At 51.2% G+C, this 26,415-nt stretch overlaps 1 pseudogene; it reads left to right on the top strand.

Moving 5' to 3' along the window:
• The window catches only part of LOC132085897 (zinc finger protein 850-like), a 997,265-nt pseudogene that overhangs the window by 480,140 nt on the left and 490,710 nt on the right, over positions 1 to 26,415 (top strand).

Below are 26,415 nucleotides of genomic sequence, written 5' to 3'. Positions count from 1 at the left end.
CTCCCACCTCAGGTCATTGCCAGGGGCAGGAAAGGGACTCTCTCTCTCTCTCCCTGAGGAGAAGGGTGAAATTTCCAGGAAGGGGAAATTGTGGCCAGGAAGACCCAGTGAGTTGTGTTTAGTTTTCCCTGTAAACAGTTTTATTTATCCCTTCTGTTATCAATATTGTTTTTGTTCCTGTTTGTTCCTTATCTCATTGTTGTTCCCAATAAATTGTTCTTATCCCAGCCTGGGACCTTTGCCTTTGTGCTTTCCATGGGAGACGGGAGGGCAGCGAGGGCAGCGCGGTTTTAGCAGGAGCAGAAAATTGTGGAATCCCATTCCTGCACCCCGGCCCATGGAAACCGAGCATCCCAGCTGGTGCCAGCCCTGGTGGCCATGGCAACAGCCTTGGGAGCAGGTCCCTGGCTGGGGCTGTGGGAACCTCTTCCCTCTGGTGCCCAAGGACAGGAGTGGAGGGAACGGCTGCAGCTGAGTCGGGGCAGGCTCCGGTTGGATGTCATGAAAAGGTTTGTGCCCAGAGGATGCTGGGGCCCTGCCCAGGCTCACCAGGAAAGGGTCCCAGCTCCAGGGCTCTCTGAGCTGCAGCAGCATTTGGACAGCACTGCCAGGCCCAGGCTGGCATTGTTGGGGTGTCCTGTGCAGGGCCAGCAGCTGGACTGGAGGATCCTGATGGGTCCCTCCCAGCTCAGCCAATTCTGTGATTCTGGGATCCCATGAGCCTGCGGATGGGGCTGTCAATGGTTGCCATGGCAACGGGCTCTGGCTGCAGGCCTGAGCTGGTGTCCATGGCAACCACCCCTGGCATGGGGTCTCCATGGAGCTGCCATGGAAATTCAGCATAGCAACAGGGGGCTGGTGATGGTTGCCATGGAAACTGAGCATAGCAACAGGGGGTTTGTGATGGTTGCCATCAAAACTGACCATAGGAACAGTGGGCTGGGGATGGTTGCCATGGAAAATGACCATAGCAGCAGGGTCCTGGTGATCATTGCCTGCTAAGGATCACATTTTTCACTGGCCCTCAGAGGGGTTCCGTGTGGACTTTCCAAGAGTCTCCAGGCTGTTCCAGAGCTGGAATGTCACACACAGAGACAGGGGCTCCATGGAGACCTCCTAGGGCTTTCTGAGGATGGGAAAGAGCCCTGCGGTCAGAGGCAGTCACAGCCATTCCATGGTGACATCCCAGGGGACCTTGTGCTGCAAAGGCACCGATCTGTCACAGACACTCACGGGGGCTCCACAGTGACATCCCAGGAGTCCCCAGGCTGCCAAAGACCCAGGATGTCCCAGACACTCACAGGGGTTCCTGTCATGGGCCGAGTGGGAGCTTCAGGCAACAGCTTTATTTCTTTTTTGGAGAAACTCCTCCTGATACATGAGGTGCAGATATTACACGAAACGGCCACCATGGATCCTCAAACTTGTGCAGGGCCCCTAGACTTCTAAAATTCCTTCTAAGAGAGGAGACTGGGAATGGCTGAATCCAATCCAAGCCCCAGCCTTTGTCAAAGGTGTAAAAGATTGGACATTGGAATTGAACTTAAACGCTATTTTCCCCCCAGGGTTAAAGATTGAATACCAGATAAATTTATATAAATACAGCTCTGATTTATTCTGATCATGATTAGACAGAATGGTTCATTTACACCACAGAGTAAATGAAAAAAAATTAGTTATTGCTGCAGTCTTAGGTGGTCTGGATACAGTCTTCCCCGAGAGTGTCTTGTGCCAATGGGTAGGAACCATGAGAGCACCAGCACACAGACACAAACACAGAGACACACACAGACATACAGACACACAGATACATACATACACACACACACACACACACAGAGAAACGCTGAAACTGTCCAGAGGCCAAAGAGAAAGGATTGTCCAGGGTACAAATGGAGGGAAAGTGGGTGCAATGGAGAGCACCAGGGATCCAATGGTCTGAGGCCTCAGGGGTGGAACACAGGGAAGGGACCAGTAGGGAATGCCAGGGTAGATGGACAGGGTTACACACCAATGGGAAGGGAGAACTCAGCAGAACATGAACATATAAGTGTAAAAGGGGTAGAGAAGGCCAATGGAGAGGACAGAACTGGGACAAATTAACACAGTGCTGCAGAGCACCGTGGGGAAGCCTTTTTTCTCACCCTGAGCTGTGAGGAGTGCCCGGAGCCTGTGGTGTGTCTTTCCAGGGCATTGCTACTGCCTTTTCCCTGGTAGGCTCACAGGTTTGCACAGTTGTGCAGTGTCACAATGATCTCCTTGGTTCTGCAGCCCTGCTGTGGCTGCTGCGTAACAATGGACCTGTGGTACCGTGAGGCTCCATAGTGCCACTGAGGGTCCCTTTGGTTCCACAAGGCCCTGCTGGGACATGATGGACCCTTGGTTGCATGAGGTGCCTGGGCTCCCACAGCCCCTCACAGACACCTATGGCCTCTCAGAGTTCCCCATGGCCCCTCATGGCCTCTCAAGGCCCTTCATGATGCCTCATGACTGATGGCCCCTCACAGCCCCTCTCAGCCTCAGGCCCGGGGCTCCACCCAAGGCAGGAGAACAGGTTGGGCCCTACTTGTTCTGCTTTCATTTCAGTCCCTTCACAGCTGTGAGTGAAGAAAGGCTGAAATGGAGCCTTTCCCCAGCGTTTCCCTCGGGGTTAACTGCGGGCTGAAGCTCTGTGCTGGCCCCGGCCCCAGCACCACCATCCCTGCAGCCGCCAGGCCTTTGCTGTCCCCCCGTGTCCGTTCCCTGTCCCCGAGTCCCGCCCGGTTCTGGCAGCAGCAGCAGCCACAGTGCAGGGGGCACTGGCCCGGCCCAGCCGGGGCTCCCGGCCAGGAGCAGCAGCAGCGCCGGCCCCTTCCCACCTGCTCCTGCCTCGGCTCCCAAGGGCTTTTCCCAGCTCAGTTGTGGAGCAGAGCAACCAGCACCCACACACAGCACTGACTGCTCAGAGCCCGCCTGCGCTGCCCCGAGCCAGCCCTCAGAGGAAGAAAGGATCGAGTTCCAGTGCTGTTTTCAATGCTCTTTTACTCATCCTGAGGAGGCTGCTGGTGCCTTTGCTTTGGGAATTGGAGATCATGGCTGCTCTTGGCCCTCTTCTGCTTGCCACCTGAATTTTATCCATAAAACTGCAAGTGCCTCTTTCAGTTGTTTCTACCCACAGTGCTTTCATGACAGTGAAGTCAGTATTTTTGTCAGAGGCATAAAGATCAGCAGATACTAGAATGCTCACCAGCCCCTGAACACTAAGATGAGGGGAATTAAAGCCACACAGGCCACATGTGCAGTGCTCAAACACAGCCCTGTTGCTGGAGTTGTTGAAATAGAATAAGCTGTCAGAGGCTGTCACAGAATTTGCCTCCGCAATGTGGAATTAAATAAAAAAATCCATCAGGAGAAACAGAAACCAGAACTTCTCGACTCACTTCATTGCTCCTTCCCAGCAGCAGGAAATGCAGATGCCCAGAGGTGTTTTGCACTGCTGCTGCCCCCAGTTTGAGCCCAGGCTCTGCCCAGTCCCAGCGGGAACCTGAGCCCAGCCCAGGCAGCTCAGCGCACACGGGGCCAGGCCCAGAGCCCCGGGCACGGCCGCCCATTGCGGGGCAGCGGCGCAGACGGAATGTCCTGCAGCCAAACCTCCTGCTCCTGCCACACAGCACCAGCCTTCTCCCCCTCCTCCTCCTCTCCCAGCACGGCACAAATTCCAGCTTGGAGGAGGCTTCCCCAGACAGGGCTCGGGCTCCTGTTCCAGTTGAATGTCCCTGCAGAGAAACAGGGCATCTTTCAGGCACTTCCACAAGCTCAGGCTTCTCACTTCATAGGGAATCTGGAATGCAAATGGCCTTGCTAAGAAAGCCAAAAGACGAGGGAATGGATTAGGAATTATTAGAAAAATTCACCCTTCTTCCAGGCAAGGTTCATCCGGTCATTCCCTGCATTTCTCTTTTTCAGATTGTTTCAGTCAGCTACTCTGAGAGATCCATCTTGTTCTGGTGCTTATCATGAACTGATTGTGCTCTTGATTTATGCACCAAGGCACCAGATGTGGAATCATCCACACTGAATTCAGAAACAAACTCCCTCTGTCAAAGCATTTTCACATTCCAGATAATTTTCAAGATGTCCAGTGACAGGTTGGAATGATCATCACACAACTCTCCACTTGTGGCTGCAGACTCTGGAGATTCTTTCTCTGCATTCAGCCATGCTTTTATTCCCTAACAATTTTTTGTACCACCTCCTGTTTACTTAGCCTGGAAGAGTAACAATGAAAACCTTACCCATAGCACAACTCCCCAGTCCACCAGCAAAAGAAAGGACAAGTTGTCAAGTCCTCAAAACTTTTGTCCTGCTTTGCTGCAAGAGTCCTGCTGCACGCAGTGTGGAAAGCCAAGAGAAGCTGCAGGTGCTGGCACATCTTGTGACAGAAGGTCGACCTCATTCTCCAGGAAAGGTTTTTGAAAAGAGCAGACAGGATCACAGAGAAGATTCCTGGAAAACTGAACCAGCTTTCCAGAAGTGAAATGAAAATGGAAAGAAATCACCTGAAATGCTTTCCTCAGTTTATTTCTATGCTTCCCTTTTCCATCTTGCACTTTTTCTCCATGCCATGAGTTCTAAATGCATCTCACCTCTAAGATCAATGACTTAGTGAGTTTTAGACACTCTAAAATACCATGAGCTACACACAGTTTGCCTTCCCCTGTTTTTGTTGGAAAGCAACGCTGGAGACACAAGTGCAGCGCTTGGGTCGGGCCCGAATCCTGCAGGCAGGAAATGTGCCCTGGCAGTGTTTGACCCTCAGCAGGGACAATGCTCAGCAATCCTGCAGGCAGGGAATGTGCCCCGGCAGTGTGTGACCCTCGGCAGGGACAATGCTCAGCAATCCTGCAGGCAGGAAATGTGCCCCGGCAGTGTGTGACCCTCGGCAGGGACAATGCTCAGCAATCCTGCAGGCAGGAAATGTGCCCCGGCAGTGTGTGACCCTCAGCAGGGACAATGCTCAGCAGCGTTGCTGTGCTCGGTCTCCATGGAACCATGCCAGGAGCAGCTGCTGAGCTCAGAAGCCATCGCAGCCCCCGCCCTGCCCAGAGCCCCCTGGCAGGGTGGGCTCCTGCCCTGGCTCTGTGTGCCAGGAGCCGGCAGCGCTGGGTGCAGGGAGCCCAGGGAGGGCACAGAAACACTGGGTGAGAAATGCTGGGGAACAGCGAGATGGGCGAGTGCAGCCGGCCAGGGCAGAGGAGCAGCACGCACAGGGGGCACATCCTGCAGGACAGATGGCCAAGGGGAGAAAACAACAAACTTCTCAGGAGGGTGGAGAACAACATTTTAGTTGCAAACTTCAGAGAATGAGGTATTTGGGAAATCTGAAATCACTTGACTGTCCTGGGGTGACACTATGATGTTTGTATCCCCATTCATCTGTTCTGTACCTTTAAGACTGTCTCTGAGGAGTGAAAGTTTTGTTTTCTCTTATCAGGGACACAGAGACGGGCAGTACATAGGGCTGCTTTCGCTTTTTGCTTTTTGCTTCTGGCTTTTCTGCTTTGCTTGCTGTCTCTCTGCTCCCGCTTTTGCTTCTGCTTATTATCTAGTTTAGCTAAACAGTCCAAATTCCTTCCTGGACTGTTTCTCCTCTCCTGTTTCTGTGATCATCTCAAACCTGCTCCAGACTGGGACCTGGGAACTCTGAGGGTTTGCACCGTTTGGCTGAAGCAGCTGCCCCAGCACCGGAGGGACTGAGAACAGAGCAATCACCCCCAAAAGAGACTTTCTAACTTTGCCATCTTTCTCAGAGCGGTGTCATCTGGTATTGTTCATTTTGTGTGCTGGGGGTGCTGTGTTTGTCAATAAACAGGTTCTTTCCACTTCTCTCCGAGGAATTCTTCTCGAACCAGTTGGGGGGAGGGGCCGTGTGGGTTTGCTTTCTGGAGGGGCCCTCCTTTGAGGATTCTTTAACAAATTTGCCCTAAACCAGGATGAAATATTGGCGTCCATCATGGTGGCTCAATAGAGTGGAAAAACCCTGTTTTGATTGCATTTTGGGATCTATTACTCTGTGTTCCATGTTTTTTGAATTCATAATGTCTATTGGGATGAAGGTTTGCATGCATTTCTGGTCCCTAGGGTTTTTTGAGATTTTAATACCTCTATGGTCCCTAGGTTTATTTTCTTACCCAGAAATTGCTTTAGTATTGTCCCTAATACGTAGTTTTTACATCAGAGGGGCAGTGACCACAGTAGCTATCCTGCTGGGCTTGGTGGCAATGATTTGCAAGAAGTTTATAAACATGCTAGGGCCTGCTCCAGGTATGAATGGTTCATGGCTATGGTTATGTATCCAGTTTGTTGGAGGAGGAGCAGGAGGGAATGAGGTTTTTCAGCCTCTGCTTTCCTTCTTCAGCTATGAATCAGTTGCATCACTAGTGAATCAGTTGCATCACTAGTGAAGGGTGTTCAGTTTCCCCTCAATGTTTGAGAAACCATCTTTCTGGTATTCAATCTGGTAACATTCCTCTATACAGCCTCCTGCTTCTCTAGAATGAAGGCTGAGATTTCTAGACAGGCTGATGAGACCCCTGACTCAGGAGTAGTCCCCAGTGTGGAAAATCCTGAGTGGTGTGGAAAATGGGAGGATATGGCCCAAATCCTGAAGGAATTCTCTTACCCTATAGTCTGGGACTTTCCCCATGAACAAATTCAGAACCCAGCTGAGGTGGGGAAATATCTGAAAGAGAAGTACCAGGATGAGCCTAAGGAGAGGAAGGTCATTGCAGTGAGCTGGGCCCTGGCATATGCTTATCGCACACTGCTAGATACTGTCGGGCAGCGGACAGAGGCAGGGGGGCAGGGAGAGAAATCAGCAACTATCCCAGTGATTCAGGCTGCAGCTAACACTCTAGGCTTGAAGCCAGCAGCCAAACCACACAGTGAGCCTAAGCCAGCATCTAAACCCATGGCTGTTGCTATCAGCACTAGAAGTGGGAAATGCACGGACAAGACCAATTGACCAGTGGATGATGATGATGATGATGATGAAGGAGAAGGAGAAGGAACCTCAATGCCTCCTGACATAAAATCAGGACGCCCCATGTATTTTGGCCATAGACTACCTTCGAAGTGGCTATTTCAAAGACCCAAAAGGACTCAGATGGGCATTTGGAATAGCTGCTGTAGAGACAGAGGGCATCCAGCAATTGAACACCTTGCCTGGGTTGTCTGAGAATCCATCTGCAGTAGGATTCCTGATGGGAGAAGAGCAACGAGTGCCAATTGCCACTTCCATAGTGCATCAACGACAGTATTGAACCACTCGAGATGCTGTGATCCCCATCCATAAGATGATCCGAGAGCTGGAGAGCCCAGGGGTGGTCAGCAAGACCCACTCACCCTTCAACAGCCACATTTGGCCTGTGCGAAAATCTGAAGGAGAATGGAGATTGACTGTGGACTATCATGCATTGAATGAAGTGACTCCACCCCTGAGCGCTGCTGTGCCGGACATGCTGGAACTCCAGTACGAGCATGAGTCCAAGGCAGCAAGGTGGTACGCCACTATAGACATTGCCAATGCATTTTTCTCCATTCCTCTGGCAGTAGAATGCAGGCCTCAGTTTGCTTTCACGTGGAGGGGAGTGCAGTACACCCGGAACTGACTGCCCCAGGTAGGGAAGTACAGCCCCACCATCTGCCATGGACTGATCCAGGCTGCACTGGAAAAGGGTGAGGCTCCAGAACATCTGCAGTATATGATGACATCATTGTGTGGGGGAACACAGCTGCGGAAGTGTTTGAGAAAGGGAAGGAAATCATCCAGATCCTCCTGAGAGCTGGTTTCGCCATTAAAAAGAGCAAAGTAAAGGGACCAGCTCGTGCGATTCAGTTCCTGGGAGTGAAGTGGCAAGATGGATGGCGCCAGATTCCTACAGATGTCATATACAAGATCACAGCAATGTCTCCACCCACCAATAAGAAAGAGACACAAGCTTTCCTGGGTGCCATAGGTTTTTGGAGGATGCATATTCCCAAATACAGTCAGATTGTGAGGCCTCTTTACCTGGTCACCCTCAAGAAGAACGAGTTCCACTGGGGCCCTGAGCAGCAACAAGCCTTTGCACAGATCAAGCAGGAGATTGCTCATGCAGTAGCTCTTGGCCCAGTCAGAACAGGACCAGAGGTGAAGAACGTGCTCTACTCTGCAGCTGGGAACCATGGCTTGTCCTGGAACCTTTGGCAGAAGGTGCCTGGGGACACTCAAGGCCAACCACTGGGATTTTGGAGTTGAAGCTACAGAGGCTCTGAAGCCAAGTACACTCCAACAGAGAAGGAAATCTTGGCTGCCTATGAAGGAGTCCAGGCTGCCTCGGAGGTAATAGGCACTGAAGCACAACTCCTCCTGGCTCCCCGACTACCGGTGCTGGGGTGGATGTTCAAAGGCAAGGTTCCTTCCACTCACCATGCCACCAGTGCTCCATGGAGCAAGTGGATTGCTCTCATCACTCAGCACGCCCGTATAGGTAAACTGAATTGCCCTGGGATTTTGGGGGTCATTACAAATTGGCCCAAAGGTGAGAATTTTGATGCCACAGATGAAGAGGAACAAAAACCAGTAACACGTGCTGAAGAGGCTCCTCCCTATAACCAACTGCCCCCAGAGGAAACATGCTACGCTCTTTTCACTGATGGTTCCTGTTGCATCGTAAGGATGAACCGGAAGTGGAAAGCAGCCATATGGAGCCCCACATGACAGGTTGCACAAGCTACCGAAGGGGAAGGTGGATCAAGCCAACTTGCTGAACTCAAAGGTGTTCAACTGGCCCTATGCTTTGCTGAGAGAGAGAAGTGGCCAAAGCTCTACCTTTACACTGATTTATGGATGGTAGCCAATGCTCTACGGGGATGGCTGAAGAGGTGGAAAAAGGCTAACTGGCAACGTAGAGAAAAACCAATTTGGGCTGCTGATGAGTGGAAAGACATTGCTACCAGGGTAGGGAGGCTACCTGTGAAAATCTGCCATGTAGATGCCCATGTACCCAAGAGTAGGGCCAATGAGGAGCACCAAAACAATGAGCAGGTAGACCAAGCTGCAAAGATAGGGGTGTCCAAAAAAGACCTAGATTGGGAACATAAGGGAGAGTTATTCCGAGCTAGATGGGCCCATGATGCCTCAGGCCACCAGGGCAGAGATACCACCTATAAGTGGGCACGAGACGGAGGGGTGGATCTAACCATGGACAGTATTTCTCAGGTTATCCATGACTGTGAGACGTGTACTGCCATCAAGCAGGCCAAGCGAGTGAAGCCCCTGTGGTACGGTGGGCAGTGGTCCAAGTACAAGTATGGGGAGGCCTGGCAGATTGACTCCATCACACTACCCCAGACACACCAGGGCAAGCGCTATGTGCTGACCATGGTGGAAGCCACCACTGGATGGTTGGAAACCTACCCTGTGTCTCTTGCTACAGCCCGGAACACTTGGGCCTTGAAAAGCTAGTTCTGTGGAGACATGGCACCCCTGGGAGGATTGAGTCAGACAACAGGACTCATTTCAAGAACAGCCTTATCAACACCTGGGCTAGGGAACATGGCATTGAGTGGGTGTACCATATCCCCTTCCATGCACCAGCTGCAGGAAAAGCGGAGAGGTACAATGGACTATGAAAAACCCAGTTGAATGCTTTGGGTGGGGGATCTTTAAAGAATTGGGAGCAGCATCTGGCAAAAGCCACCTGGTTAGTTAACACCCGAGGTTCCACCAACTGAGCAGGTCCTGCCCAGTCTGAGTCCCTGAATGTAATAGAAGGAGATAAAGTCCCAGTGGTACATATCAGAGGTTTGTTAGGGAAGACTGTGTGGATCAATTCTGCCTCAAGTACAGACAAACACATTCGTGGGGTTGTCTTTGCTCAGGGACCAGGTTGCATGTGGTGGATAATGCAAAGAGATGGAACAGCATGATGTGTACCTCAGGGAGATGTGATTGTGGGGTAAGAATGATATGCAATATCACTGTTCATTGGATGTTACCGCCATTGTCTGTACATTAAACCATACAGACATGAGATAGAAGGAAATGTGTAAGAGTTGAAGGTCTGAGCAAGTGATAGATAAAGCTTTAAGTGACTACATTGAAAGGGGGAATCCTGCAGCTCTGTAATATAGGGCCTGGATTCAGTGGTCCAGTGTGAGGATGTGATGAGGGCATGATGGGTATTGCTTGCAATTTTGGGGGAACAGATGGAAATTTGGTATGAATAATGCATGATGTGTTGTAGTATGTTGTGTCGCAGTTGAGGCGGTCACGACATAAAGCAGAGACCACAAGCAGTCTCAGTTGGTAACACTTGGCCACAGTTTATTAATTTTATTCCTCTACCTTTGCTATTGGCCACAATAATTCAATACCATGCCATTGGTGAAAAGTTACTCTGACTCCACCTAACTTTCTAAAAACGCTTCACCCAGCTGCAAAATGCTCTTATCTTCCTTCTCTCGATCTCCTTGGTTACGGCCTTGGAGAAAGCTCCTTATCAGCTGCTTCTTCTTCTTACTTCTCGCTCCTCTAGCTAACAGGCCCGCTGCTAGCCCCTTCATCAATTCCCCCTTTTTTTGTTTTTGACCTGTAAATACAGCTGCTATGGATTTTTGCAGGGCCCTTTGCAAAAACCCAAGCAGAGAGGGGACACACAAAATCACAATCACAACCATCAACAAAATTGCCATTCTTAATACAATTGTTCCTGTCCTTCATCCATCTTTAAGTACTGATACATGGTCTTAGCCAGTGTCATCTGCACGTTCTGCTTCAGCTGCAGAGCCATCGATCCTGTCCTTTCCTGCATGCTCTAGGTAAGGTTTAACACAGCGAGCAGGAACCCATCGAGGACCATTATCTGTCAAAACACAAGCATAACCCCTTCCCCAGGTTATCAGTTCCACTGGACCAGACCATATACCAGTAATCAAGTCCTTGACCCATACCTTGACATTTCTGGAAATGGAAATTTGGTTGCTTAGAATTCAAAGAAGAAAAATGGCAAAAGATTGGAGATAACTGTGAGTCAGGTAGGGGACGCAAGAAGTTTAACACATAAACAGCTTTATCTAATCTCACTTGAGGTGACTCCTGTTGCATTCCCCCTTTTTGTTTTTGAACCTGACGTTTAAGAAGTCCGTGAGCTCTTTCAATAATTGCTTGGCCCGTGGGGACATGTGGAATACCTGTTGAATGCTCAATGCCCCAAGCACGAAAGAATGCTTGCATTTTCTGCGAAGCATATGCTGGGCCATTATCGGTTTTTACATGACACGGAACACCTAGAATAGAAAAGGCATGATAAAAATGACAAATAGCATCTCGAGTTTTCTCTCCTGTGAATGCTGAAGCAACCATTGAGTGAGAAAAAGTATCAACTGTAACATGAACATACTTAAAGCAACCAAATTCTGGCATTTTTGTAACATCAGTTTGCCATTCTTCTAACACAGAAAGACCTCTAGGGTTGGTACCATAATACTGAGTGACATGAGTCATATGACAGTCGGGACAAGAGGAAAGAATAGATTTTGCTTCGGCAGTAGACAATTTGAATTGCTGCTGTAAAGCTTGAGCACTCTGATGAAAAAATTGATGGGATAAAATTGCCTGCTGCAACACATTGGGTACAGTTTTGATTGCAGTAGCAGCTACTAAAGAATCTACATAGGCATTGCCTTCAGCAAAAAGTCCTGGTAATGATGTATGGCTGCAAATGTGCATGATAAAGTAAGAATGTTTTCGAACACCAATAACTGTCCACAACTTCACTAATATGGTAAATAATGGTTTCTCTTGAATATTATACAACACTGCTTGATCTAAATGCTTAACCAAATTGGCAACATAAACTGAATCAGTAACTATGTTTACAGAACCAGGAAACAAAGTAAAAGCCAAAAGAACAGCAGAAAGTTCAACCAGTTGAGGAGATCCCTGCTGAATCACTGTCTGATATTCCCAGTGACCATCCTTTCTTCAAGCCACAGCTGCTTTTCCGGTTTTCCTGGACCCATCTGTAAAAACCGTTATACCTTCCACTGGAACAGGAGAACAAATTTGCTTGCCTTCAAAAGGAATCTCTTTAGTCAGTGTTAGAACAGGATGAGAAGGCAAGTGATACGAGATTTGGCCTGTAAAACAAGATAAGGAAGATTGCAATTCATGATTATTTTGAAAGCACCATTCAAAATACCACTGTTGCAAAGGTATCACAATGGTCACAGGGTCCTGTCCCAAAATCTCATGACAACACCTGCGACCCTTAATGATAATATCTGCAAAGAGCTCATAAAGTCCTGGAGCTGTTTTCTGAGATCTGAAAGATAAAAATATCCATTCCAGAATATGCAATTGATCTTCCCAATTATCATTCCATTGACACAGTATTCCACATGGTATTTCATGGTCTTTCAAAATAAAAAACTGAACACCAACAGAGGGATCTATCCTGTTAACAAATTTGTGTTCTAGGGCTAATTCAACTTCTTCTAGGGTCTTTTTTGCCGCTGAGGTCAATTGCCTCTCATCAGTGGAGGAAGTGATGCCTGAAAGCAAATCAAACAATGGTTGCATCTGATGATTAGTTATGCCTAAATATGATCAAATCCAACCTATTAGCCAACAAATTTCTGTACATCAGTAGCAGTTTTAACATCAATGTCTAACTTTACAGGTTGAGGCATAACTTGAGTGTTGGTCACCAACATACCTAGGTATTTCCAAGGCATGTGTTCCTGCACTTTCTCTGGAGCAATGATCAAACCAAAGCCTTTCAAATTTGTCACAGCACATTGTTTAAGAGCTGACAACTGTTGTTTGTTGTCAGATGCCAACAAGATATCATCCATGTAATGATAGCAGTAGCAGTTTTTAAATTGCTCACGCACTTTTGACAAGGCCTGTGCCACAAACCATTGACAAATAGTTGGTGAATTTTTCATGCCTTATGGGAGTACCTTCCATTGATATCTTTTATCAGGTTCAGCATGATTTACAGAAGGCACCGTAAAAGTGAATTTTTCTTTGTCCTGCTCAGCCAATGGAATAGTGAAAAAACAATCTTTTAGATCAATGAAAACTATTTGCCATTCTTGTGGAATCATAGTGGGTGTAGGAAGGCCTGGTTGCAAAGCTCCCATTGTTGCCCTTACAGCATTTATCTGCCGTAAATCATGTTAAAGTCTCCATTTTCCCGATTTCTTTTTTGTTACAAAAATGGGGGTGTTCCAGGGACTGAATGATTCCTCAACGTGTCCTGTTTGCAATTGTTCTGTAACTAATTCTTGCAGGGCAGTAAGCTTTTCAGTAGTCAGGGGCCACTGGCGAACCCGGACAGGTTTATCTGTCAACCATGTCAGGGGTACAACTGGACGTTCATTGCCCTGCAACACAGTGGCCCCCATTAAAAATCCGTAGTAATTTTGACACCCCATTGAGATAAACAATCTCGTCCCCACAAACTTTGAGGAGCATCGGCAACATAGGGTCTGATGTTAGCTTGTTGGCCATCAGGATGTTTCACATTAATTACAATGACTGACAGGCCGCCTGTTGTAGCACCACCCAACCCCAGGAGTCCAAAACTTGCATGAGTGAGAGGCCACGATTGAGGCCAGCAAAGTCGTGAGAGTATTGTGACATCTGCTCCAGTGTCATTCAGACCTGTTACTGATATAGTTCCTGGATGACATCCACTGGCGGTGAGAGTGCATGTCTTTTCTGGACGGCTCTCTGTTACTTTCTCAGTCCAAAACACTTGAGGTACTCCTGTCGATCCAAAGCTTCCTGTGCCGCGACTTCGGTCCACTGTATTTGGAACAGAACTCACAAAAGGTACAAGCTGAGCAATGCAAGTTCCTTTCTGAATAGTGACAGGAGGGTCATCAATGGATACCATAGCATGAATCTGCCCTAAATAATCAGCATCAATAAGCCCTAGATGCACATGAATACCTCTAAGTGTAGTACTTGATCTCCCTATCAAAAACACACTCAATCCCCGTCCTATCGGACCATAGGCATCAAGAGGCACTTTACATATTTCTTTTGTTAAAATGGTTACTGTGTCACCGGTGGGTATATCAATCCCTGCAGACCCGCTTGTTGCCCCTGAGAATTGTTTGCAAATGGGTAGTTTTGCAGGGCTGGGAAGGCCCACATTTGCTGTTGTGGTTGTTGGGGTATTTGTTTCCCCACGCGCCCCTTCGCGCTCCTCTTTGGGTTTCCCGGCAATAGCTGACCATTTGCATGATATTTACTTCTGCATTGCTTAGCATCGTGCCCAGATTTAGCACAACGGTTGCATAGAACATTGCTGCTTGCACTTGGCCTAAATGTTGTTTTCCGCACAGTACACTGTGACTTTACGTGCCCTTGTTGTCCCCAATTATAACACTTCACTGAAGGTCTTAACACTGCAGCAAGAGCTGCCATTTTATGCTCGACTGAACCAACTTTTGAGCAAGCAGTAACCATTTCAGACAAGGTGGGTTCCCCAGGCAAAGTATCAATAATTTTTCTGCAGTCTGGGTTTGCATTTTCTTTAGCCAATTGTACACACAATTTGTCTCGCAAAGTTTCATCATCTCCTTGTTTCTCAATAGCGGCAGCAAGTTTTTCTGCAAACTGCACAAATGGTTCTCTCATTCCTTGCTGTATAGTAACATATTTCTGTTTTGGAGCTGCCATTTCCATTGTTTTAGTTAAGGCACTCATGCCAGTTTGCTGAGCTTGTGCCAAAATCGAAGTATCCCACCTTGCCTGTAAATCTGGATTAGCAAAAGGCCCAGAGCCCATTAGGGCATCAACACCCACAGCATGACGAGGGTCGTGTTGAGGCAACTGCATATTTGTTAAAGCTGTGCACTCAGCCACTCGCCTCCAAGTTTCTTGAAATACACCATATTGTACTGGCTGAAATAGAATTGTAGCAAGATGAGTGATGTCATAAGGTGCAAGCAAATCTGCATTAATCACACATATTAATTGCATTACCTCTGAGGAATTAATACCATATTGAGCTACTTTCGATTGGAGGTCTTGCACAACCCTCCAGGCGAAGACATGATGACTGTCGTTCTGTCCTGTTCCAGGAGCTGCTTTGAAAACTGGAAAAGCCATAGGGTTATCACAAGCAACATTTGCAATGGCACTGTTCTCCTGAGGTACTCTTGGAGCACCTAACCTTTCTATGATGTCCCAGTTCTTTTCTTCAACTGCTTTCCTCCTAACAAATTCCCAAAACTCCTGAGGGTGTCGAGGAAGCACAGTGACTTGGCATGGAGGCAAAGTCCATGGGACAGTAAGGCTAGAGCTCTTAGGAGATGAAGAGACCAGAGCTCCTTGCCCCAACACAGGTGTTACCGCGGGCGACTCATCACTTGACTCGCTGTTGCTGTCACTGTCAGGTAAAGGAGGATACAGCCTTGCAGGTTGTTCAAGCATCTCAGAGGGGAGCGGGGGGGGCAGACGGCTGGACCAGAGAGGAGGGAAGCGGGGGGGCAGATGGCTGGACCTTTCTCTCTGCTAAAGACATTTCAGCTAACTGGCGTAGCGGTGTAGTATATACAGGCACCATCCCGAGCTGCTGCGCAGGTGCGAGATAAGGAGGCTTAGGAGTCTGATAAGAAGAGGCTAGGGCAGGTTGCCCAGAAGTTTTGGCAGCTTTCCCAGAAGCTTTGGCAGCTTTCCCAGAAGCTTTGGCAGCTTTCCTGGAAGCTCTGGCAGTGTGCCAGGAAACTCCCATGTCATCAGAACTTCCTTCACCAAGTTCCCCATCAGAGCCCCCTTCTACCTCAGAGGCCCCCTCTGCCTCAGGCCTCCCGTCAGGTTCTGTTATCAGCCCTGACTCTTCTTCCGCATCTTGCTCCATTTCTCTCTCTATTCTCCATTCCTTTAAAGCCTCAAAGAGCGAGTTCCAGGTTACTGCTAAATCAACAGCTGTTTTATCTCCCGCTCGAATAACTTGCCAAAGTCTGTCCCCGACTTTCTTCCATGCCTTAACACTAAATGCTGTGTCGGGATCAGTGCCAAAATTCTGTGATTTAGCCCACAGCAATATATTACGAAGCTCATAGTCTGACGTATTAATTTCCTTATTTCTTAACAAAACTTTCCATGTAGACAGAACACTTTCTTCCTCTTTAGATAAATTTTGTCCCATTATTACTAGTTGGTGGCTCACCTACTTCCAGGTGTCTTGATTGGAGGGAATCAGGTCCGGACCTCCCTGTGGCTTCCACCTGCCACTCTCAGCTGCACCAACGCCGCCTCCCCCACTACGTCCCAGTGGGTCACAGTTGCCAATTGCTAGGACCCCGTATGGGCCCCCACCGACTATGTTCTTATCACGTCGGCGTCTCCAAAATGTCGCAGTCGAGGCGGTCATGACATAAAGCAGAGACCACAAGCAGTCTCAGTTGGTAACACTTGGCAACAGTTTATTAATGAAAATGGCTGATCTTTTATACACTTTCCAGTTGTTTACCCTTCCTCTACCTTACCTATTGGCCACAAGAATGCTTTTATCTTCCTTCTCTTGATCTCCTTGGTTACGGCCTTGGAGAAAGCTCCTTATCAGCTTCTTCTTCTTCTTACTTCTCGCTCCTTTAGCTAACAGGCCCACTGCTAGCCCCTTGCACAATGTTGATGATATGGGGATGAGGGGTGGAATGTCCTGGGGTGACGTTATGATGCTTGTATCCCCATTCATCTGTTCTGTGCCTTTAAGACCAGCTCTGAAGAGTGGAAGTTTTGTTTGGATTTCTCTTATCAGGGACACAGAGACGAGCAGTACATAGGGCTGTTTTTCACTTCTTGCTTTCAGCTTGCTGCTTTGCTTGCTCTCTTTTCTGCTCTCGCTTCTGCTCTGCTTTGGCCTCTGCTTATTAGCTAGTTCTAGCTAAACTGTCCACATCCCTTCCTGGACTGTTTCTCCTCTCCTGTTTCTGTGACCATCTCGAACTTGCTCTGGACTGGAACCCGGGAACACCGAAGGTTTGGCTGCAGCAGCTGCCCTAGCACCAGAGGGACTGAGAACAGAGCAACCACCCCCGAAAGAGACTTTCTGATTTTGTCATCTTTCTCAGAGTGGTGTCATCAGGTATTGTTCATTTTGTGTGCTGGGGGGTGCTGTGCCTGAAATAAACAGGTTCTTTTCACCTCTCTCCAAGGAATTTTTTTCCCAAACTGGTTGGGGGGAGGGGCCGTGTGGGTTTTGCTTTCTGGAGGGGCCCTCCTCTGCAGATTCTTTAACAAATTTGCCCTAAACCAGGACAGATGGCCATTGCCCAGCCCTGCTCTGCACAGTCCCAGGTGGCAGCTAGGACCTGAGGGTCCCCCCCTGTCCCCTTGGCTTTGATTCTGGCAGCTTTAGAGCTGCTGCAAAGGTGAGTATTCCGTGGGGGAGAAAAGTTCTGCCTGTGGTTTGCTCAGCTCTGCAAGAAGGAGAAAACCCAAAGGGAGCCCAAGCAGAGGCTCTGTGAGGGCCTTTGATGGTTTTCAGAGCAGGGCTGGCTGGAAATTCCCCCTGCAGCACCAGCTGTGTGGGAACCAGTCCACAAATGCAGCAATTGATCATTTTTTCCTTGCAACAAGGATCTGAGATAGCCCCAAAAACCTTGCATATACCGCAATACTCTGCTCAATAACCAGACTAGGTCCCTTCTCCTTCATGTATCAAACCTGCAGCCCTTGAGAATGGCCTGGGAAGAAAATTTGGATTCTTGCCATGGCTGCCAGACAAGAGGGAAAAGTGTGGAAATATCCAGCTGTGGCTCTGCCTGCAGCTGTGGTGGGGCTCTGGGGAGTGACCCTGTGTGGATTCCAGGTTTCCCCAAAGATGCTCCATCCCTGCCCTCTTCATCTGAGTGAAATGCTGAGGGTTTGTAGGAATTGTGGCATAAAGCTACCAGAGGGGCTGTTGTGGACCTGCTATCTGCCTGAGGTCAGGTGCTGCCATCCTTCCATTCAGGATCATGGAGAGCGGTCCCGGGTGTTGCGCAGGGCGTGTGCCTGACCCCGGGACACTGCTACACTGCCAGAGGGCACTGGGATCCAACCTGCTGCCTTGGCAGCTTCTGCCCACTGCCGGTGGTGGTGCTGGGACCGATTGGTGCCCGTGAGTTTGCAAAAGGAATGATTTCCCCTCCTCCCTCCCGTCCGAGGCCGCCATGGCCCCTGAGGGGATGGAGCTGGACCGGGGCACGCCCTGCTGGCCGGGAGTGCTCCCTGCAGTGCCCCCTGCTGGCTGCGGTTATAACTGCCACAAAAACAAACAGAGCTGAGCGGGAGGGAAAATTCTGAGTTTGTGTTGTTGGTTCTATTCTGGTTTATAAATTTCCCAGAAAAGAGCTGTTATTCCTCTTCCTCCACTTTTGCCTGGAAGCCACACCATTTATCAAATTTAAAAAATTTTAGAGATGTGTCTTCTTTCCATTCCAGGAACGTTCCCTCTTTGACAGATACTTCTCATTTAAATGATTTGCCAACATCTGGGTTCCAGAGTGGATGGGACAGACTCCCCAAGAGCAGACACGGTCAGGGTCTTGGCCATCTCATGCTCTGCCTTTTAAATCGATTGGGCCACCAAGAGCCCTCTCCCCAGGTGACACTTCTGGTCACACAGCCACTCAGGAGCTGGCTTTGACAGAGCATCAGAATGTCCCCAGTGTGCCATGGCTGACAGACTGATGGACAGATGGGGCCTGGTCTCACCAAAAGCAAGGCCTGACCCCCCCTGCCAGACACAGCTGTTCCAAAATATTTCCAGACATCAAACTTTTCCTGTCTCTGAAAGCCTACCATGTGCCATGGCCTGATCCTCACTGCCCTGGAAAAGGGGGAGGCTCTGGAAGCCTCCCAGGGCCTTGTGCCATTCTTGTATGGGGAACACGGCAGAAGAGGGGTTTAAGACAGGACAAGAGAATCCAGAACCTCATGAAGGCCACTTTGGGCATGAGAGCAAGGAATGTTGAGGCCCTGCCAGGTTCTTCTGGTGGAGGAAACGTGCTGGGGGAAATGTCTGGTGTTTGTTCCGTCTTGTGGTTTTCCCTGGAAATCATTCATTTTTTGACCATTTAGACTCTGAAACTTGTTGCTGTTGCTGCTGGTTTCATTCTCTCTTGTTGTTTCAGGAAATTCTTCTCTCAGCGCTTTAGGATCTTTGTGCCCCCATGGGGAGGGAGAAGAGCAGGGTTTTACTGGCAGCAAAGACACGAGTGGGTGCCCATGGGTGGGGACCCCCAGTGCCCCCCCAGTTCCCCCCAGTGTCACAGCACGTTCCCGTAGATGTCACTGGGTTACCCCCAGTCTGGTCTCCCCTGGGGTCCCTGCAGCTCCGTGTAGGTCACCTGGGGATCCTGGAGGGTGGTGGCACAGGGGGATGTTGTGAGAGACACAGGCTGTGTGATCTGGGTTGAGTGACACTCGTGGGTGATTTGCCTTTCTCTGTGTGTCCCCACCGTATTCACCCCCTCCCCTTCTGGTGACCACAATGTCGGTGTAAAGCAACTGCCCCTCCTCTGGGGGAGTCGGGGGATCTGGGGGTGCCCTGAGGGAATAAAGGGGATGTGGGGGAGGGAATGGGAGGTCTTGGGGGTTTGGGCTAAAAGGGGAGAATGTGGTTTGAGCCCCGAAATCACCTTCACTGCTTCTTCCTGGCAGCTGCAGAGGAAAGAGGGGAGGGGTGACTGTGGGGTCCCAGGACCCTGAACCCTCTCAGGATTCCTGAACCCCCACAGGACCCTCAATTCACATCAGGACCCCAGGCATCCCTGAAGCCCCTCAGAATTCATTAATCTCCCCAGTGCCCCCGACCACCTCAGCCTTAAGAACGCAAAAGCCAGCCAGGACAGAGACATCCCAAACATCCCCAGGGCCCCAGAAAGATTCCCCAACATCCCAGAAGTACTCTCCAGTGTCTCCTTGAACCCTACAGAACCCCTAGCAAAGTTTATATTTCGAGGTGTGTGGGTGCTGCCCTATCACTCCCCAACTCTTAGGGCCTCTACAGCTCCCTGGGAACCCTGTCCCCCCATTGTCACACACCCACATGGTGACACCAATGCCAGGCCATAATGACACCCACAAGCAGGAGCAGGAACAAAAGGACCTCACCAACCCCTGCGGCCACTGCAAGAAACAGGGGGGGACAAAATGGGGGACCCATCATCCCGGGGGTCCTGTGCTCCCTGGTGACCATGAGTGACCCCACCTGTGTCCCAGGGTGAGCGAGATGTCATTGTCAGTGATAGCTCATGGATGAGTGCCCAGAACACGCAGTGCCCATTCTGTCCCAGTTGGCCACGCACTGGTAGGTGCCCAGATGTCCCACATTGATGTCCCTGAGCTGCAGGAGGGGGCCCTGGGCCAACTCCTGCCCCTTGTGCAGCCAAGTGAAGGTGACAGGGCGGAGCCCACTTGCTCCGAGCAGCACAGAGTCACATTGTCACCTGCATGCACCTGGTGTGACAGGGGACCAGGGGTGATATTGGCATTGGCCACGGGCACTGTGGGGACAGAGAGGGGGCTCAGGGCACTGGGATGGGCTGGCAGGCAGTGTGGAGGGATAGGGATGGGAGGGATGGGTGTGATGGGGGATGTTGGGGATGAGGTCACCTCAGGGAGGGGTGAGGGGACAAGGGGAGTGGTGGGGGGAAACAAGAGAGGTGTCCGGGGCACATGGAGGTGCCCTCACAAAGGACCCGAGGAGGCTCTTTGGGCTCCCCGTGCCCTTCACTGTACTCACAGCACACCATGACATGGAGCCAGTTGCTACTGTTCCGCACAGCCCCCCCTCAGAGTGCACCTGGCAGCTGTGATTGGGAGACCCCCATGGTGGGCACCAGCAGCTGTGGGGACCCCTGTGGGCCCCCCACCACCTGCCTGTCCTGGTAGAACACGTGCAGGAGGGGGGCTCGGGGCCGCAGGGGGCTGGGGGTGCTGAGGCAGCTGGGAGTCAGGGGGACCCCTTGGTGGGCTTGGGGGGACCCTCCAGCACTGGCACAGGGAAGAGCTCAGGGAAGAGGGGAGGTGAGGACTGTTACTCTGAGTTCTCTGGGAAGTGGCTTTTGGGGTGTCAGGAGATTGGAGTTCCAGCCATGGTGGTGCTCACCACACACTGTCACTGTCACCAGTGCCAACTGTACCCATGGTGATACTCTGGGGTCTACCCAGCCCCCGTAGCTGTAGCGGCCACTGCGGTTCAGCTGCAGAGGGGATAGGGACAGCTCGGTCCCATTGAGGGACCTCCCCACCTCTTGTTCCCATGGCAGAATTGCACTCCAGTGACTGGCATTTCCCGCCAGTGCTGACAGCGCAGTGTCACCGTGTCCCCCTCCAGCAGCTCCCCGCCGACACCTGCAACTCTAACCAGGCTGTGGGACATGGGGGTCCTGTCACACTGGGTGTCCCGTTTTCATGGGGATGCCCTCATTGGGTCACATGCAGCACACCAGGGATCCCCAATTCCAACACAGGTCCTCGCACATTGAGATGCTCTGGGATGCTCACCCTGCACTGTCACTGTGCAGTGTGCACTGTGCATCAGAGTCACCGGCACTGACTCCTCCCAGGACCAGGACCTCACCCAGCCCCTGCAGTGGTAGCGGCTGCTGTGGTTCAGCTGCAGAGGGGACAGGGACAGCTTGGTCCCATCACGAAGTCCCTCCAGTCTCTTCCCCTTGCAGTAGAAGGACACCAATTTGACCGTGCGGTTCCCCCAGCCCCGGCAGCACAGTGTCACCACGTCTGCCTCCAGCAGCATCCCTACCGGCAGCTGCAGCACCACCTCGTCAGAGGGACAGAGGGGTCCTGACACACCTGATGGCACCAGGACCCCCCATTGGGTCACACCCAGAGCACCAGGGATCCCCAAATTCACCATGAGGATTGTCCCACAGTAGGATGCTCTGGGATGTCCCCAGAGCAGGGAATGGGCTCTGGTCACACAGGAGCCCACCCAGAGCCCTCGGGGTTCCCCCCAGTTTCCAGGTTGGGGACACCCAAACATCCCCTCACCGTCGCTCATGGGCGGGCTGAGCCCTGTGCCAGGTCTGTCACACATGTAGGTGCCACTCTTGGTGACAATGATGTTGTCACGTCCCTGCCACCAGCACTGCCCGTCCTTGTACCAGGTGGTGGCACTGGCAGTCCCCAAGCCCTGGCAGGTCAGTGTCACTAGGTCCCACAGCACCGCCGGCCTCCAGGGGGGGTCCACAAGGAGCTGGCTGGGTGGTCTGGACACCTGTGGGTGACAGGGGACACCAACCTGCCAGGGCCAGCGTGGGGCTGGGGACAGTGGGGTGGGGCCATGGCATGTCCTGAGGACTCACCAGCAAGGCCTAGGGTCTGGGCTAGATGCCAGAAGGGATCCAGGTGCTGCTGTCCCCACGGTGCCACCCCCACAGGGCTCAGTGGGGGTGGCACCGTGGGGACAGCAGCACCTGGACTACAGGGTGTGGGGACTGTCACCAAACTGTCCCCATGGGGACAGCAGTTCTAATGGGACAATATGTCTGAGTGGTCCCCAAAAGATTTGGACAGGCAGGGGACATGTTTGTGTCACAGCCACCCGTGCACCACATCCATGTGGCACAGACACCTTGGGAACAGGAACACTGAGGCCAGCCTGGGCTGAGGCAGAAGATGGGGACACTGTGGACACCCCAGGCATGAGGACACCACGGACACAGCCCATGCTGGCCCAGGTCTCCCCCACCAGCTCATGATCCCATCCCCATGGCCACAACCTCATCGTTCTTGTCCCCTTCTACCCCTGCATCCCAGTTCCCTTGTGCCTATCCCTAGAGCTACCTGAGCCCAAAGGTGCCAGTCCCCACATTCTTGTCCTCACATCCCCATCTCCAAATTCCTGTCCCCAAAGCCACCCTACATCTCCAGTCCCACCAAGGTCCACTGTGGGGTAACATGGACTGGCACTGCTGGCATTGGGGACCTCAGGGGACCCTGCAGCCCCCCTGTGTCCCCTCCCCTCCTCATCCCTGGGGTGTCAGGCTCGTGCCCAGGGCACTCACCCCACAGGAGCAGCGCCACCTTCCCAGCCATCTCGGTGTCCCCAGCCATGTGCACTGGCTGCCACTCACTGCTGGGGGTGGCTGTCCCCTCTCTGGTGGCTATTTTGATTAAAGGGGAAGGAAGCGAGATCACGTCTTGTCCTCACATGTTTGTGGCCCTTGGTGGGTCAGGGTGGCCACAAGGACAGGGTAATGAGGGATGTGGCCTTGGGGACAGGCTGTGGGAAGGGTGGGAAGAGTCTAGGGACAAGACTGGGTGGGACAAGGTGCAATATGGGGTTCCCAGGAGTGGGGAGCTCAGAGGGTTTGGGGACCTGGGGATTGGTGTCCAGGGGAATGGGGTCCCTGGGAATGGGGGTGCTGAGGAGAGGGAGTCACTGGCAATGAGGGTGCCCAGGGTTGAGAGGACTCAGGGATGGGAGTCCCAGGGGAACGTGGGCTCCAGGGATTTGGGGTCATGGTATGGGGAAGCTGGGGGAATGGGGGGGTGCCGTGGGAATGGGGGTCCTGGGAGAATCAAGGTCCTGGGGAAAGGGGGATTTCAGGGGATAGAATGAATGGGAGAGGGTTCCTTGAGAATAGGGTGCTGGGCCATGGAGATCCTGGTGAATGTCAGTACTTGGATGGGGGGTCCCAGGCAAGGTGGGACACAAGGAATGGAGGTCCCATGGTTTGATTTCCAGGGGAATGGAGGTCCGAGGGATGGGCAGTAGCTGGATGGGCCTGTGGGTCTCAGCTCCTTCCCTGGGTGTCTCAGATTTTAGGGTGACCCAGAGTCCAGCACCGCTCTCACAAGGTTCCAGTGGCCTGAGAGTCACTATTGCAGTGACTTGATGAGGGTTCCTCAGGGTGAGAGAGATGGACGAGAATCTTGCTTCATGATCAGAAGGCTGGATTTATTAATTTATGATATATAATACATTATTGCTATGCTAAAAGGAATAGAGAGAGAAGTTGCAGAAGCTTCTAAGCTAAGAATAGACTAGAATCTAAAAACAAGACAACTCTCTCTGAAAATCTGTCCCCAAGCTTGGTACTGTGATTGGCCCTTAATTGTAAACATGAAACATGAGCCAATCACAGGTGCACCTATTGCATTCCACACCAGCTGATAATATTTGTTTACATTCTCTTTCTGGGGCCTCAGCTTCCCAGAAAGGACAAATCCTAAAAGAAAGGATTTTTATGAAAAAATGTCTGTGACATCTGACCTTTCTAAATTATATAAGTTAAAGAAAAATGCTGATGTGGAATGAACAGGAAATTTCTACACCTGCATAACACACAATACTAATAAATCACTAAAACAATCTTACAATCAAAGAAAACGCAAAAACAATGCAAAGAAAATTCAAGTCCAAGCAGCTGAGTTTCAGGAACAGTCCATGGGCTGAAAATGTTTTTCTTGGACATATATGAAAGTCCTTTTTGGTCCTGAAACAGACTTGCTGCAGAAAAGTCCATCAATATTTATCAAAAACCATTGACAGTCATAAAACAATTTCAAACAATTTGAACAATTTTTGGAATGTCCTTTTCTGGCCCTTCAATGCTTCAGTGCTTCAGAGCTGCTGCCAGCTATTTTCAATCTTTTTTATTTAATTTTATTTTTTTTTTAATGAAAAGAGCAGCAGCAGAGCAGAGCAGAGCCAGAGAAAGAAAGGCCCTGGGGGCCCTGGCCCATGACAGACAAGGAACCCCAAAACTGGCCCATAAAAGGGTGACCAGGACCGGTAGGCTAAACCACAACTCCCAGAAACATCAGGAGGCCAAATGATGCCCCTGGCCCAGAAACTTCTTGAGCCCAATGGCCCAGGCCAAACCCACCAGGCAGGCTTTGCATTCCCACAGGCCTGCACCCTGCTGCCAGTACAATGACAGCATGGGTGGTGACATGCTTACTTTCCCCAAAACCACTGAGGCATGCCAGCAGCAGGGAAAGCGAAGCCTTCCCCAGGAATCCCATTTTGGGTCTAGGAATGTTTGTTTCCCACAGCAAACAAGCCATCAGCTCCTCCAGATATGCCCTCTCCCTCTGCAATGCAAATGCATCAGGTGCATCTCCCATCTGCCCCATGGCATCACCCCCACTGGGCTGGGGACCAAAGGCAGAGCTTTCGGGACCCACCTGCCCCTTGCCGCTAGGGCGCAAGAGAGGAGGCAGGGATGGCAACTTCCACGGGGCAGTCCCCGAAAAACAATCCTCCAACCCGCCGAGAATGCTGATCTTGAACGCAGGCAGACGCACTGCCCCCACAGTCAGCTGTCGAACACCCCCTGCTCCACGAAAGGGGAGGGCGGCCACCGAGACCGCTCCTGCCAGGGGACCCGGCCCGGGACGGTCCGAGCTCGACAAACTGCCAGTTCCAGGGCAGCCTCTGACGCAGACACGAAGGACAGAGTCTCCGACAGCGGCAGAACTGCTGGGGTGGCCGGTGCAAGCAGCCAGGGGGCCAGAGCTGGGGAGCAGCCTGTGGTCGGGCGCTGCCTTCTTTCCATTCGGGATTATGGAGAGTGGTCCCGGGTGTTGCGCAGGGTGTGTGCCTGGGCCCGGGACACTGCTACACTGCCACTGGGCACTGGGATCCAACCTGCTGCCTTGGCGGCTTCTGCCCGCTGCCGGTGGTGGTGCCGAGACTGATTGGTGTCCATGAGTTTGCAAAAGGAGTGATTTCCCCTCCTCTCTCCTGTCCGAGGCCGCCATGGCCCCTGAGGGGATGGAGCTGGACCGGGGCGCCCCCTGCTGGCCGGGAGTGCTCCCTGCAGCGCCCCCTGCTGGCCGAAAGTGCTCCCTGCACTGCCCCCTACTGGCCGCAGTTAGAACTGCCACACAAACAAACAGCACTGAGTGGGAGCAAAATTTCGTGTTGTTTGTTCTGTTCTGGTTTATAAACTTCCCACTGAAGAGCTGTTACTCCTTTTCTTACACTTTTGCCTTTAGGCCCCATCATTTTTGAAATTAAAAAACCTTTTTGACATGTGTCTTTTTTACATTCCAGGACAGTTCCCACTTTCCTTGGCAGATATTTCTCATTTAAATGAGTTGCCAACTTCTGGGTTCCAGCACGGATGGGACAGACACTCCCAGAGCAGAGTCAGCGGCTTGGCCGCCTCATACTCTGCCTTTTAAGCCAGCTGGGACACCAAGGGCCGTCTCCCCAGGTGGTACTTCTGGTCACGCGGCCACTCAGGAGCTGGCTTTGGCAGAGCGTCACACTGTCCCCAGTGTGCCATGGCTGACAGACTGATGGACATACGGCGCCCTGTCTCTTCAAAAGCAAGGCCTGACCCACTTCTGTCACACACAGGTGTTCTACAATGTCTCCAGACATGAAACTTTTCCTGTCTCTG

The sequence above is a fragment of the Ammospiza nelsoni genome, chromosome 33 (assembly GCF_027579445.1).
Source record: "Ammospiza nelsoni isolate bAmmNel1 chromosome 33, bAmmNel1.pri, whole genome shotgun sequence".
In the NCBI taxonomy this organism is placed as follows: Eukaryota; Metazoa; Chordata; class Aves; order Passeriformes; family Passerellidae; genus Ammospiza; species Ammospiza nelsoni.
Note: the sequence above shows the minus strand (reverse complement) of the source record. Positions and strands in the feature narration are given on the sequence as shown.